This window comes from Scardinius erythrophthalmus (genome assembly GCF_964197995.2).
Source record: "Scardinius erythrophthalmus genome assembly, chromosome: 17".
In the NCBI taxonomy this organism is placed as follows: Eukaryota; Metazoa; Chordata; class Actinopteri; order Cypriniformes; family Leuciscidae; genus Scardinius; species Scardinius erythrophthalmus.
Genome location: NC_138237.1, coordinates 9,326,312 through 9,341,988, shown reverse-complemented (window position 1 = coordinate 9,341,988; position 15,677 = coordinate 9,326,312).

Sequence of the window (15,677 nt, the reverse complement as noted above, 5' to 3'; positions counted from 1 at the left end):
GGTTAGCTGAATACATTAATAAATAACAATTGACACTGAACACGATATAGATGTGATGAAGACCAAGTTCAGTGAAATATCTTCACAATCCCCTATGATGTCTCTATGTCCTTCATTATGTGTGTATTCTGAGTGGCAGATTCCCGAGGTTATGATACGGGACAGCATCTGAAATACACAATCGAGTTTAGAGTTACATTGTGTCTCTTCCATTTGATTATGTAAAAATAAATATGTTCATGAAGGCCAAAATTAGCAAAAATGGACAGTACGAGCCCTGTAAAAGGAAAAGGTGATAAAGTCATGGGATAGCTTTAATATTTTTTGTGACATGTTTAGGAATAAAGTCATAATTTACAAATATCATATTCCATATCTCTGTTGCTTATACTTTGTGGAGAAGAGAAGATGATTATCCTTAACTGAACAGAGCTGCTCACGCTTACATGTTCTGTTAAACTAAAAACAAACAAAAAAACATGATTGTTAGGAAATGATTGATAAAAATTTTAAAGTTATAATTTATAGACATTTTAAGAAAGAAATCATTTACCTGTTGAGAGTATGTTGACAGTCTGTGTACTAGTTGTACAGCTGAGTTCCAGAAAATCAGTAATGAAGAGGCTTTGACAGTTACAGATTTGAAAAACAAAAAGGCGGGAATAAAGAACCCTAAACTCTAAGAACCATTTCAGCATATAAAGGGTTCTTCAGGCAGGACGATACGGTTCTAAATAGAACTGTTACCACATGTAAAGAACCTTTAAAGAACCATCTTTTTTTAAAGTGTACACTGGGTTTGTGGAGAAGAGTGGAGCAGACTGATACAATTAATATCATAACTGCTTAGCTGAAGGAGCATGTTAGCATTTTAGATCCTAATGTGTGCTATTGCTAGCTAAAAGTCTAACTAGCTAGTAGATCCTTATAGTTCAGTTGTGTGGCACTAATTGGATGAATAAATATATGAATCAAATACCTGAATCATGTCAGGGAGTTCACTTTGAGACTTAATTGGGTCACTTAAAATGACTTAATTCCACGATGTTGAAGTTACATGAACAAATTATGTTTATTTAACTTAATTGATTCATGTAAGTCCGATGTACAAGATTAAATCACTTAAATCCAAACACACTGTGAATGATGGTGTTAGACACTGAGCAGAGTTATTTTAGTATTAGTTATATATGCTAGTCCTGCTATTTATACTTTTTTGGTAACACTTTACACACATTACATGTAGTTATGTATAATAAATTATGCACAAGTACATCTAACTAACCCTAAACCCTAACCCTTCATATTAATTATATTACACAGTAATTAAATTACTAATTACATTGTAACACGTACTAGCATTAGCTTTTAGTTTTATAATTTCAAGTATTTCATTAATTTTATTATGTGCTTTTGTCATTTTTATAGGTTTTGTTTTTTAAATATTGCATTTTTATTTTAGTTGCAGTTTAATGATTTATTTGTTTTCAGTAAGTAATTTTAGTGCTTCAAATTTAAATGGAAATTGGCAACTAATTGAAATAAGTTTAGGGTTTTCATCTAATATGTATATTTTATTTCAGTTGTATTGTGTAACGTTTTTTGTTTAAAACTATAACAAAATTTAAATAATGAATCGATACATCATCAATCCTTCTTCCAAAATGTGATTCATGGTGAGTCTAATATAAGTGTTTATATTTTAGACTTGTAGGATATATACTGTATATATATTAGTTTTATAGTTTTATAAATTGAGTTAATAACCCTGTATACAAAGCAGACAATTTCCATTTTGATCTGTATCAGTTTTTTTTTTCCGGTTAAGCTTGTAAATTTATGTTTAGGGTAAAGAATAAAATCAAAAAAGTCAAAGCATCTAGACTCTCCCTGTTTTCTGATTTGATTATTTTCCTTTTTTTTCATAACTGCCTATGTTGTGTATTAATATTAGTACTAATTCAATTATAACAGTCAAATTCACAATAAATTCTCTGAAATTGTTAATTCCTGAGAGTAAATTGAAGATGTAATTGAGACTGAATGCAGATTTTTTTTTTTTACTTTTTTTTATTGATCACAATCGTTATGAATAAGATTTAGCAGTGCTATTGTTTGGAATTATTGTGTGGATGTTGTAGCAGTCTTTGGACACATGGTGGCGCTGTTTACTAGTGTGAGAGTCAAGGCAGACTGGCTGTTTTCGAAAATGCCAGAAAAGGATTTGGTATGTTTTGTTGTATGTTTGGAGTTTCTGAATGCTTTTCTCATCCTTTACTCAGAACTAAGTTCACTTCTCTTCGTCATTTTTTAGTTCAAACTGTTGTCTTAGCAGAGTAACCACAGGTTGCCCCCCCCCCACCCCCACCCCCCTAATGTATCTATTGTTTTATCATCTAATAAGTTTAATATGTAATGGCAAAGTCTGGACTTGTGTCTGTTTCATTGTAAAAGTGGGATCTTGCATGTGCGTGCGCATCATTGTGAAGAAGACAGTATTTTTTCAGTGTGGGTGTTAAAGAGATGGAGACAGAATGGGTGTTATTTTCAGATTGATTTGGCGGATGATTCAGATGTGTTTCACTGTCGTTATAATTTTTACTTGCTGTCTCTCCTCGTCTGCCTATAACACCTACACAGTCCCAGACACACTGTCTCTTGTCTCCTCGTTTCTATCTGATCATTTTGAGGTTATTTAGGGCTGTATGTGGCTTTGTACTTTTGCAGCACCTGCGAACTCAAGACTTCCTGCCGGATGACTGACATTTGCACTGAATTTATTAACGAAGCACACAAATAAATCTGACCTAATACGCATACATTTTTAATCCTCTTAATCCTCTGATGCATGAATTATGACAACATGAGTCAGGATTTATTTTTTTCCCCTTGTGTTTTTATTGTCCTCCAGGCATGAAAAAACACAATTAACTTCTGCATGCGTTTCAGCGTTAGAACTATATGTAAAAATGCAGATAAATGACACATTAATATTTGTATACTGTTTAGGCCTATGGCAAAAAACCCCAAAAACAATCTGGAACAGTATAGCCTTTACAGTTTATAGAAACTGCATATAGATGTAGCTTTCGTATCAGGCAGCATAATGGAATATATATTCGCATTTTTTGCTTTGGTGAGCTGGGGCCAGTGATTCCATAGCCAAACCTGACCTCAGGAGACGTCCTCTGGTCACTTATCTGCTTTTCAACAGAGGTGGGGTCCCACTGCGGGTCACAATATAACTTTTTTTATTTTTTTTATTTTTACAGTGAATACCCTGCATGATAAATAATAAAGCGCAAGCTCCAGTCTGGTTTCAAGAAACCATTCAGGCTCGGAGTCAGACAGCACTTCTCCATCTTGCCTTGCCAGATCACGTGTGCTCCTCTGACTTCACTCCTATTGGTTGTCGCTCCCAAAGTCGCTCTTCATTTGCATAAAGTAACCATATCTCAACTTTGTCGCCAACAGTCACTGTTGCTCGTGTCACTGGAAATCGCCTCTCTATTGAAATGAATGGGATTGTGTTGCTGGTAGTGTGAACGCAACTTTAGAGTCCACTGTAGTGATTACAGTTACACCATTGAAACCAGAGCATTTAAAGGAAAGTGAGAAATGAATAGCTGTCCACTGTAGTGACCATCATGCATCACAGGGTTAAAAATAAATGTTTTCACAGTGAGGCCATAGAAGAACCACTTCTGTCAGGACCACTATCATCAAATATGATTGACAATTAGCATACAGTTAGGATTGGCGGTATGGTTCTGTTCTGGGCAAGAACTCTCTGCGCATCCATCCAGCTTTGCATGGATAAGTAGCCTGGCAAGCCAGACCTACATCAAGATGTTAGGTCTGGCAACTCACCATAGACACGGCTCAATCCGAGGGGCGGGATAAACGGCTGTCTTTCAAATTCCCTCTGCACGCGATAGGACAGCGCTTCAACCAACCAGAGCGTTTTCCCTACAGCGAAGCTAACGTTAGTTGATAGATTCAACTTTTGAATCTGGCCGGCAAAACTACGAACACATCTTCCTTTTTTAAGAATGACTTAAGTGCCGTTCTTTGCTCTTTTCTCAAAGAAAAACTCCAAGTCCTCCAGAGTCGCGGCCAAAGCCGATTCGAAAGACTGTTCGCCAGCAGCCGCCATTCTTTGTTTTCAAGTAGCAGGGAACCGTCGCAACTCTGTCGTCATTATGTTAAGCCCGCCCCACCTACTCTATACACGATGTGATTGTCCTGACCCAATTTAGGTTTTTACAGCTCCGAAAGTCAACGGAGAGTTGCTAGACTAGAGCAGGGAGAGCAGCAATAACTCTCGAGGGTAACTCTCGCCAAAATTGAACCTAGGCTCTTTTTGTTAATCTACCCGAATCAAACTTTCGTGTAAAAGCATAATTAGAATGGAAACGGCACTTTTAAGATTGACCGTATTTTCGTTTTAGGTCAAAATGCCTTTTGAATGGGAATGCATGGGGCACTTCTATGATAGCATCAAAATTCGGAGATTGACTACTTTTGACTGACAAAATTCCAGCCACCGGAATCACTAACTGATAAAGTGAGTCGTACAAAACCTTTTCTTTTTAGTAAACTTTGTGTACACAAACAATGTAGTCAATGCTCAAGTTCATGTGTAGAGCCCCTGACGATACTTCAAGCACAGTTTTATTTTGTGTCGAGCCTTCTTAGTGTTTTAAAAATAGTGATTTTGATGCTATCATAGAAGTGCCCCATTCACTCCCATTCAAAAGGCATTTTGACCTAAAACGAAAATACGGTCAATCTTAAAAGTGGTGTTTCCATTCTTAATATGCTTTTCTAGAAAGTTTGACTTGGGTAGATTCACAAAAAGAGCCGAGGTTCAATTTTGGCGAGAGTTACCCTTTAAAATGTCGAAACAATGTAACATTTTTTCTGGCTCATGTTTTAAATTATTTAGTTCCGTTATTATGCTTGTTGTTGTCATCTGTTGACGTTGTACAAGCAGAATGTGGCAGTAGGTCAGTGTGGTATTAGTCCCGCCCCTCCTCCACTGTGATTGGATGGTTGGGTAAAAAGTGACAGTGATGAGTGCTGTGTTTTACCCAAAGTTGAACATTCTTCAACTCTCGGCGACCTGTAAAAAACGCGGCGCTCCCATTGAAAACAAATACTGAAGGAGCTTAAATATGTATACAGTGATTTCTGTCAGAACCACTATCGTCAAATACGATTGACAATAGCATACAGTTAGGATTGGCGGTATGGTTCTGTTCTGGGCAAGAACTCCCTGCACATCCATCCAGCCTAGCATGGATAAGAACAGGGAGAGTAGCAATAACCCCCCAAAATAAAACCATATGCCATATAAACACAAACTGACAGCGAAATTCTGGATGTCTTTTACACACTATCCCCAACACGACTGATGCTGATAGAATGGTTAATACATCCTGATGTTAGTGGCATATGCATAGGTTAGTGCCACTATAGATCCAATCTAATGGGGGAAGCATCACCCGAAGCTGGAGCAAGCAAGGACATATTGCAACAAGCATTTTGCTGTAGCCAATTTAACAGTGTATGGTATCTATTGGGGGAAGCCTACACCCCTAGCGGCAGCAAAATCTGATACAACAAGCATGTTGTATAAATCGCGGAACTATTGCTAAAACTAGTGTAGTTTGGCAGGGGAAGCATACACCCTACAGCAGTAGCTCAGACTAGTGGCAACAAAATCTGATACAAGCATGTTATATAACCATGGGACTAGCATGGGGAAGCAGACAACCTGTAGCTCTGAGTCATATGCAGTGCGCAGCTAAGCAATGAAGTACAGTGTGCTTCCTAATTCATGAACATGATTTCTGCTCCCGTCGTACTGAATTCCATTGTTGTGGAGGTGAAGATGACGACTCCCATGATTCCACACTCATTCACGGGATCATCAAGCTACGATGTTGTTAGTGTTGAATGACGCTTAGTACAGTATGCTCAATAATACTAGATACGCCCAAGCAACACAGATAGCATTAGCAACAAGCATGTTGCCAATACCCCGATAGCTTTTAGCAATGAGCATTAAAAAGGAACTTAGCTTAGCTTCGGGGAGACTTTCAGAGATGAATGGAGGCTGAATCATATTGAGTCCCGTGTCAATAATGCAGCTGCAGACTGAGGTCACTTCCAAATCAGGCAGCTTATGATCGATGCGGCGAATCTCGTGTTCAAGTTCACGAATCTGAGGTGAAATCCTTGGGGGGAACAAATTCCTCTTGCTAAATTCCCAATTGCACGATTCCTTGTCAGATAATGTGGTTTGTCAGCTGAATTTCACATTTAATTAGCTCCCGAGACACGCGATAGCTGCTGATAATACTGAAGGAGCTTATATATGAATACAGTGATAGGCGTCGTATTCCTATAGGTAGACGTGGATCAGCTGAGAGTCAGCTGATAAAAGCTTGACTAACGTGACCTGCCAGAACTGATGCTACACTTGATTTCTGGTTCCTCAAAGAACATTTCAGTGAACAGTTCCTAAAACAACCTTTTTTTTATCTCAGTGTGAAGAACATTTTAATAACCCAAAATAACACTTTTCCTCTATAAAGAACCTTTTGTACAATGGAAAGTTTCCATGGATGTTAAAGGTAAAACCATGGTTAATTTTCCTAAGGGGCGGTGAACAGCCTTACAAAAGCTACATGTTGTCCTGTCCAAATACCCACACTTGCGGTGTTTGCATTGCACTTGACCACTTACTTACATGACGTTTTTTCTGTATTTGGCCAAAGTGTTCAAGTAGGCGTGAAGACTGCAAGTGTGTAGAACTTTTGATTACCTGATGGGACACACTTATGCTAAAAGTGCAAGTGTTTACAGAGCTTTATTTATTTTCAATACTTTGCATTTTAAAATAAACTTCTAAATGTCTGTTCAGTAGTAACTAGAAGACAAAATTTTAAAATTGTGGTGCTTCTAATTAAAGTCCCCCTCTGGTGGAAATCAAGTTTTTATTGTTGTTTATATGTCTATGTGGTGTTTTTAATATGCTTTAATTAAGACAAACCATGTGTAAATTCATAAGTTGCTAACACCATTGCTGAGTATTTTCTCCTTAAAACTGCAGTGAACCAAAGACAGTCTCAAAAACACAGTATGAAATCGATGTTTTTTCTGACGTCAACGTGTGATCTTCAACGAGTTGATCTTTGAGCTTGTGTGAGTGAGTGGAGGCGGGGCTAATTTGCATATTCATAGAACCGTGTATACTAAATGAGGCAAGGGTGTAGAGTTACATTCAAGCTTTTTTTAAGGCATTAAGAATTTTTTTTTTTTCAGGAAAAAAACGTTTAAAGATGTGATCAAAGATGAGTTTAAGGGATACAATTAATGACTACAGGGGGACTTTAAGTGATAAAAAGCAGTTGCTTGCAAATGTTGTACAAAATACACATAGCCTACTCATCTTTGCACCAATAAAATGTGCAAAACTTTATGTTTTACTACCAAATTATATGTAATATCTAGAATTTTTACTTGCAGTGGAATGTTTTCCCCATCTCTCGATTTCGGGGCATGCAACATAATGCATGATAGGATGCGCTTAGCATCGAAGACCGCCCCGAAGCGGTCTCCAAGATAGTGTGGGTTTAGTGTGCATTCAGAGCACTGTGCTTTGGCATTTTTAGGACATGGGACAGTCTTGCACACTTACTTTCTGTCGCGGGCACGTGCTCTCAAGTGGCCAAGACCGCAAGTGTATTTGGACAGGGCTTACAAACACTATCAACACCATGGCTAGCAGGCCAGGGCCAAACAGCCCTTTGTTTAAATCATAGCAACAACATAACACGTATAATTGGAGCTGTTAATTGAAAACACAACTACAAATAATAAGACATACTTACAAGTTGTGATCCACAAACAACAGATTGTCCCGACAAAGTGGGAACTGCTGAATTTCAGGAGAAGCTTTTGTGCGTAGCCTGCATTGTACTCTCTTAGTTTCTGGAAGCTGTTCTCCGTAAAATGTGCAGCACACAGATAAACGCTGGAGTTATATTGTTCAGGAACAGTGTTTAAAATCAATTTGAACCACTCTAAGTTTGTCAGCCTTAGGAAGGTCAAACAAATGAGTTTTGGAAAAGGGGTGGAAAAAACAGCGTTTCTTTGACAGCAGCAGCTCAACCAGGACTCGTCCACTTGTTTGCGTATTCCATGGGCAGGGATTATTTAAATGAGTATGTAGTACAAATGAGTCGTTCGTTGTAGTTCTTGGAAAGTGAATTCTGTTAAATAAAATATCTCCCTTTGGAGTGGACTTTGAGCTTTGTAACTTTGCAGATCTTTTTTTATCAGAATGAGCTTTATTCGCCAAGTGTGCGCAAACACACAAGGAAATTTTTTGTATTTTTTACAGGAGCTCTTGGGACATACATACATACATACATATATGACATGAGCACAGGCATTTAAATGAGGCTAAGGAAAAACCATAAATAAATAGAATAAACAATAATAATTTTGTGGTATACATGTGAAAGAAGACTTATGTACAGATTTGTGCATTGCGTACTGTGTGTACAGCTCTATTAATAAAATGTGTATATGTATTTAAAAAAATCTAATTATTGCTTCTTTCTCAAGTACTGAGAATGAATTATGCAACAGGTGTTAAGTGCTGTGTTAGCTGTTTAAGATGGAGATATTTGAGCTGTTTAATGCTCAAACAGCAACATTACACACTAACTAAAGTTAAAAACTGAAGAAGCATAATAGAACCCCTTTAAAGGTTCTTCATGGAACCATCAATGGCATAAAGAACCTTGTCACTGGACTAAAATTGCATATATAGAGATATAGTAACCAGGTTGTCAAAACTTGGATTAAATTATGATGTAAAGTGTATCAAAATTATACAACATTAGTCTTCAACATTATTTTGTAAGGAAATATAGTTATGCACAACTATGAAATGTATTTCAAGTAGAGCTGCACGATTAATCGTTAAAAGATCTCGATTCAAACACTCACGCAATCTCATTCCTAAATGACAATGATTCGCCCGTGTGTATTAAACCTTTGACAAAATCACACCTGAACATTCAAATATGCATTTGTGTTGCCGCTGAGCCAGAGAAAGCAGATGTTATGTAGGTCTATAGGCATGAAATGAAATTTTAGGCATGAAAATATGTATTGTCATTGAATCATTCACTCAAGAGATTCGTTCAAAAACGCTGATTCATCCAGTAATGAGTGAGTCACTGAATCATTCATTCAAAGTTTTTTTTTTTCAATAATTCATTCAGACAAATTAAACATTTGTAATAGACTGCAGCAATTATTATTTATTAGTAAATGACGTGTTATTTTGTTTAGTTGTCTGTTTAGAATCATGATCTCTGTTTGAAATAAAAAAAATTCGTGATTCTCAATTTATCCAAAATCGTGCAACTCTAATTTCAAGCAATTAAGCAAAAATATCAAGAGTTCATAAATTAAGCCAACTGTGTCCAACGTTTTGAACAGACTAAAACAGACTACTGGATGGAAAAGAGCAGCTTGGACAGTCTGCAGAATAACTCCTTTTGAGCTCCACGAAAGAAAGTCTCTACACAACATGATGGTGAGTAAATTACTTACTAATATGGTTTATTCTGCACCTAGTTGAGTTTTCTTATGAGAGATATTCTTCATCAAAGAAAGAAAATTGTCCCAACCAGTCCCGGTCTGTCAATCAGTGAAACAAATGAGAGAGGAAGAGAGACGTTTCTGCTGGAAGTGATGAGTATTTAAATGAATATGTTAGTATTCAAGTGAGGTGTAAGAGAGAGAAATTCAAGGAAATTGCCCAGGAGCGTCATTACCAATGATTAAGTGAATATAAGAAAAGAGTGGAAAGTGAAAGATTGGGAGGGAGAGAAAATAAGCAATGTCCAATAAACCAAATCAGATACATGTACCGCTAAACAAGTTTGTTTCCCTGTGGTTCGAGCTGCCAATTTCCTCTGATGAAATATCAGCCAAAGTTTTCAACGGCGGCAGATTTATCTTGCTGATAATTGTCTTTTAGATTATGGATGTTTTTGGAGTGATTTATTGCTGGCAGAACGTCCCTGTAAACCCGGTTACAAGGGCACCTTTAACTCAGCAGAGATTTTGATAATATGCCTTTTGAATAAATTAATCTATGTGTGTGTTTGACCCTGCAGTAGGGAACAAACACACACACACACACACACACACACACACACACACACACACACACGCACACACGCACACGCGCACACACACACACACACACACACACACACACACACACACACACACACACACACACACACACACACACAGCTTAATCAAAGCCAACTTTGTAATGATGTTTGTCTTTGCCCCGGAAAGTTTGTTTTATTCAGACTAACTTCAACACACACACACACACACACACACACACACACACACACACACACACACACACACACACACACACACACACACACACACACACACACACACACACACACACACACACACACACACACACACAAACTTTTACTTTGTCCCCTTGAACAGACTTTGTCCTACCCTGAATACACACACCTAAAATACGGGAATGTCTATTTTAACAGAATACACCCTTAAAATAGAGATTCTTTATTGGCATCTGGTTCATTGAAGAAATGTTAAACATCCATACAACATTTCCATTGCAGAAAAGTTTATTTATAGTAGAAAAAGGTTCTTTAGATTATTAAAATGTAAAAAAAAATATATATATATTTTCACTAAATGGTTCTTTTATGGCATCACTGGAAAAAGAAACAACAACCTTTGGACCTTTATTATTCAGAGTGTACAATAGGCCTAAGTAATATTTTGCAGGCTATAGTTATAGGCTTACTCCCAAAGTAAAATAAATAAATAAATAAAAAATCTTATGATCCCACAAGTAATCGAAGATAGTTGGAATCACTTTCAGAGTGATTTTTCTTTTCTAGCTGATGAACAATAAAAACATTGACAGCCAATCAGAATCAAGCATTTAATATTGTTTGTCTATGTGGTGTTTTTAATATACTTTAAGACAAACCATGTGCAAATTCATAAGTCAACACCATTGCTGAGTATTTTCTCCTTAAAACTGCAGTGAACCAAAGACAGTCTCAAAAACACGGTTTGAAATCGCTGGTGTTTCTGACGTCACAAACTTGTAACCAATCAGGTCAAAGTGTGATCGCCAACGAGTGGATTAATAAAGGTTACTTGTTAGTTTGGATTTATTAAAAGAAGCACATCAAGCATTTAAAATATTGGTGCTGCAGTGAAATTAAATATTAATATCCATATAAAATATGAGAAAATAATTTGAGATAGATTTGTAAAACATTCCTGCTTGGTGTAATGAAGACTTTTGTGAGACAAAGACATTTTTTTTTTAATATTTCAAACATTATTATATTATTTGTATTGCAATTTTAAGTCTCTATCAAAGCAATAACTTTTTTTTTTTTTTTTTACAGAAATTTGCAGCCACTGTGCAATGCCCCACATCTTGGCGAAGGACAGTACCGGTAGATTGATTTTTTATTTTGTGTGTCAAAAGAACCATTCAATAACATTTTCTTGTAGTTCTGCCTCAAATCACAGAATAAACCTCTCCCCCACACACACAGCAGGGAAGTGAGGGAAAGGATGGCCAGTGTGAGCGTCGCAGCAGGACAGAGGTTAGAGAGCGTATCGCTGAGGACGGACAGACATCCGGTCATTACTCTGAGACTTTCGGCAGGAGGGATTTTAGATATTCTGCTCCTTCATGTGATGCAGAAAAATATTCAGCCATTATTTTCAGTGTGTGTTACACATCAATGAAGAACACTTGGTTAGTGCTGAGAAATATGATTCAGTCAATCGGTTTGTTTGGACAGTTTGTTTCAATGAACCAATCAAAATAAAGAGAAACAATTCACTGATTGGTTTAAGACATCACTCACTGATGGGTAACACTTTATTTTACAGTGTCCATGTTACATAAGTTATGTACTTACCATAGTAATAACAGTAAATTATGCATAATTACATGCAACTAACCCTCAACCAAATCCTAATCCTACATGTAGTTGATTAATATTACTCAGAACTTAAATATATACACTGTAACAATGACACCTTAAAATAAAGTGTAACCTGATGTTCTCAGAGGCATATTTTAGTTAAATATTGCCGTTTGTGCTGTGAGTGTTTGAGAAGCTGGTATAGACTGCAATGCAAAATTGATTTTCCATTTGTAAAGATCTGTTTGTTCTTTATTTTGAGTATTTAAATGTAATGATAATGTAAAATATTTTACTTAAAATGTATTTTATTAAAAGTAATTCCTTCTGTATAGTGCTATTTTAGTAGGCCGTACACAGTAGCTATCTGGGGTCAGTAAGATTTTCTAAAACAAATTAATACTTTATTCAGCTAGGATGCATTAAATTGATTAAAAGTGACAGTAAAGACATTTCAAATCAATGCAAAATAGCAAATCAGCATATTAGAATGATTTCTGAAGGATCATGTGACAGAAGACTGGAGGAATGAAGCTGAAAATTCAGCTTTGCATCACAGGAATAAATTACATTTTAAAATTTATTAAAAAAGAAAACTGTTATTTTAAATTGTAATAATATTTCACAATATTTCTGTTTTTAATGTATTTTTAATCAAACAAATGCAGCCTTGGTGAGCAAAAGAGACTACAGGACTTTCAAAAACAAACATTTGAATGACATTGTATGCTATACATTATGTATCTAGCATTTCTAACCTAAGCTAATATTATTTCCCTATTAATTTATCACACTGGAAATGGAAAGCCAAGTCAAGTGCATTGCACATTTTTAAGCAAATGTTGTTGGTCATTCTGTGCATAAAGAAAATTCACACACTGCACGGCATATATACAATACACTGCAGAAATAGTTATATAGTATGTGATAGTATGCAAATCTGAACATGTTGAGTATCACTGATTGGCCAACAGGAGGCACTGTTCTCCTATCCTTGACTTATATGGCTCTGAATAGGGAACCATTTACACATTGAAATCCCCTTTTAGCTGCAAGATAGAACAAGCCTCTTTTGTTTCACTGATTATATTCATATTAAATTCACGATTCCATATAAATTTCCACATTACGGGGAATCAATATATGGTTTTATGGTCGTATCCACAGGCAGACCCTCTGGCGGGAAGGAGGGAGGGAAATTGAATCAGTGACAAAAGCAGGAAAGACAAGTGAGCATCTCAAAGCAATAAAGACATTATCAGGCGCTCACATGTGATGATAGTAATGTTCTTATGCTAATAATAATTGAATGAGCAGTTTGCTCCTCCTCCTCAAGGTTAAAATAATGCAGCGTTAATGTGAATGTGGGAGTTCCTGAGACGGATAAAATCAAACTCCTGAAGGATTAAATCCCAAAAGATGTTGCACCTGTGGGTCTGTGCACCATCCCAATGGATCAAAATTGACCATTCTTTGTGTGCGTGTGTGTGTGTGTGTGTGTGCATGCGTGCGTGCGTGTGTGTGTGTGTGTGTGTGTGTGTGGAATATTGCTGTAGGCTATTTATTATAAATGATTTATCTGTGCACAGTATTGTTTTTCATAGCTAATTCATGTTCCCTCGTAATCTTGAATTAAAATATTCCCCTCCCTCTTGCAGCGACTTCTCTTCTCTTCTCTTCTCTTCTCTTCTCTTCTCTTCTCTCTTCTCTTCTCTGATGACATGTTTATTTGCGTGAGGGCGGGGCAACCTGTCAATCACATGAGATCCACCAATAGCAAACCACAACCATCCAATCAATTCCCAACGGACAAAATCAAGTCCCGCCCTACATTTATTCTTGTTAAAGAAGCACTCGGATAGAGAAGAATAGATTATATCACAACTTCCGCTTCATGCCGACTTGAACAGCTGTGTGTGTGTGTGTGTGTGTGTGTGTGAGGTTACAAGGTGAAAAGTGTAAATGCTAATTACATTGTTCCATTTCTGTAATTTATTTATTTTTTAATATTTGTGAGTGCAGATTTCAGAAATTAATATTGATGCTGAATATGCCGTATTAGTATGGCTACAGGAAGCGTCATGGGATAATGTGTGTGTGTTGCTGTACAGCGATTAATGTTGTGACACTAAAAGCAGTACTTAGTGAGATCTAAATCACCTCATGTGGGAACATCTGTGTGTGTGTGTGTGCGCGCTTAATGATATTTAATATCTAATAGCATTTTACTTTAGTGCTTCTGCCCCATAGCACAGACACTGAGCGAGAGAGAAAATTAATGTAAATGTGTTCATATCAGAGAGTACATCAAATCACAGGTGGAAATTCTAGAGGAAGGAAGTTCATTCAGAGGGCAACATCAATCCTTTGCTGTAAAGGAACTCGGAAATGACCTATGTTTACACACTCTTTAGGAACCTCTTAGCAATACAAAGGCAACAACCAACATGCATAGGCAAACAGTCATGTTTTCAGTGTAGTGTAGTGTAGCCTATCTAGTAAGTGTAGTGTAGTGTAGTGTAGTGTAGTGAGTGTAGTGTGTACGGAGTGAGTACACTAAAAGTGTAGTGAGACTAATGTTGTCCAAATAATTGAAGTTTTGTGTTGACACAAACATCTCTGTGGACTTCTACATTGGGGATTCAGGACAAATGCACTTCCTTTTCCTATATTGGATTTATTTAACCACACAATGTCCTTCAAGGGAGACACTTCCCCCTGTAGTTCTGTGAATAATTTATAAGCAAATGGAAACAATTACACCGGGTGAAGAGACATGTACAATTGATCTTACAGCAACTTTTTACACAATTTAAACATGAAACATAGTTCAAAACGCTTTTTATCTTCTGTGTTGTGAGGTATTGCAGAGAAAATGCAGTGAGCTGTACACAGTCCGTAATGTTTATCTCAGCGCTAGAGCATACACCCGGTGCAATGCAGCACAAAGCGCGACGCAAGTGTTTTTTGTTAGTTTCAGCCCGACACAATTATCATTTTCACGTCCTGCACCACGTTGTTTAAATAGCAAATGCATTTGCGCCTATTTGTACGCCCATGGTCTGAAAACGAAGTGTGTTCGGGCGCATTGTTGGCGTGTTGCTATTTTGAGGCAACTGAAATAGACTGTCACATTGACCAACTGAAACCCGGTCTTAAGTCAATAGCGCAATATTTTTTTTTTGTTATTTAAAGCTGCATTATGCAGCTTTGCCGATTTCTTCGCTGTTTTCTCGCTTTTTGCTCACGGGTTTCTCTATAGAGCTCCCCCTACAGCTTCGGAATAGATATTTGACAACACTGTCGTCAAAACTCGTTGGCTCGTCCCATCTTCTCCCGCTGGTCATGTGCATTTGTTTTCAAAGAACCAGGCGAACGCACGGAGCCATGTCCACTGAGGTATGTATAATACACAGAAGGCTAGCATATAAATGTTTAGATAGTATATGTGTGCAGTGCCGTAAAGCAGTTTGTTACATCGCGAGACCAGATATCACGCGACACTTCCAGATGCTGCGGCCGGCGGCCCGCTGGCCCAAAGTTGCAAGGGGGGTTTTTCGTCTCACAGGCGCTCGAGGGGGTGCGAGAAGACCACCATTTAACCCGAAAACAGTCATATAACCATTCCAA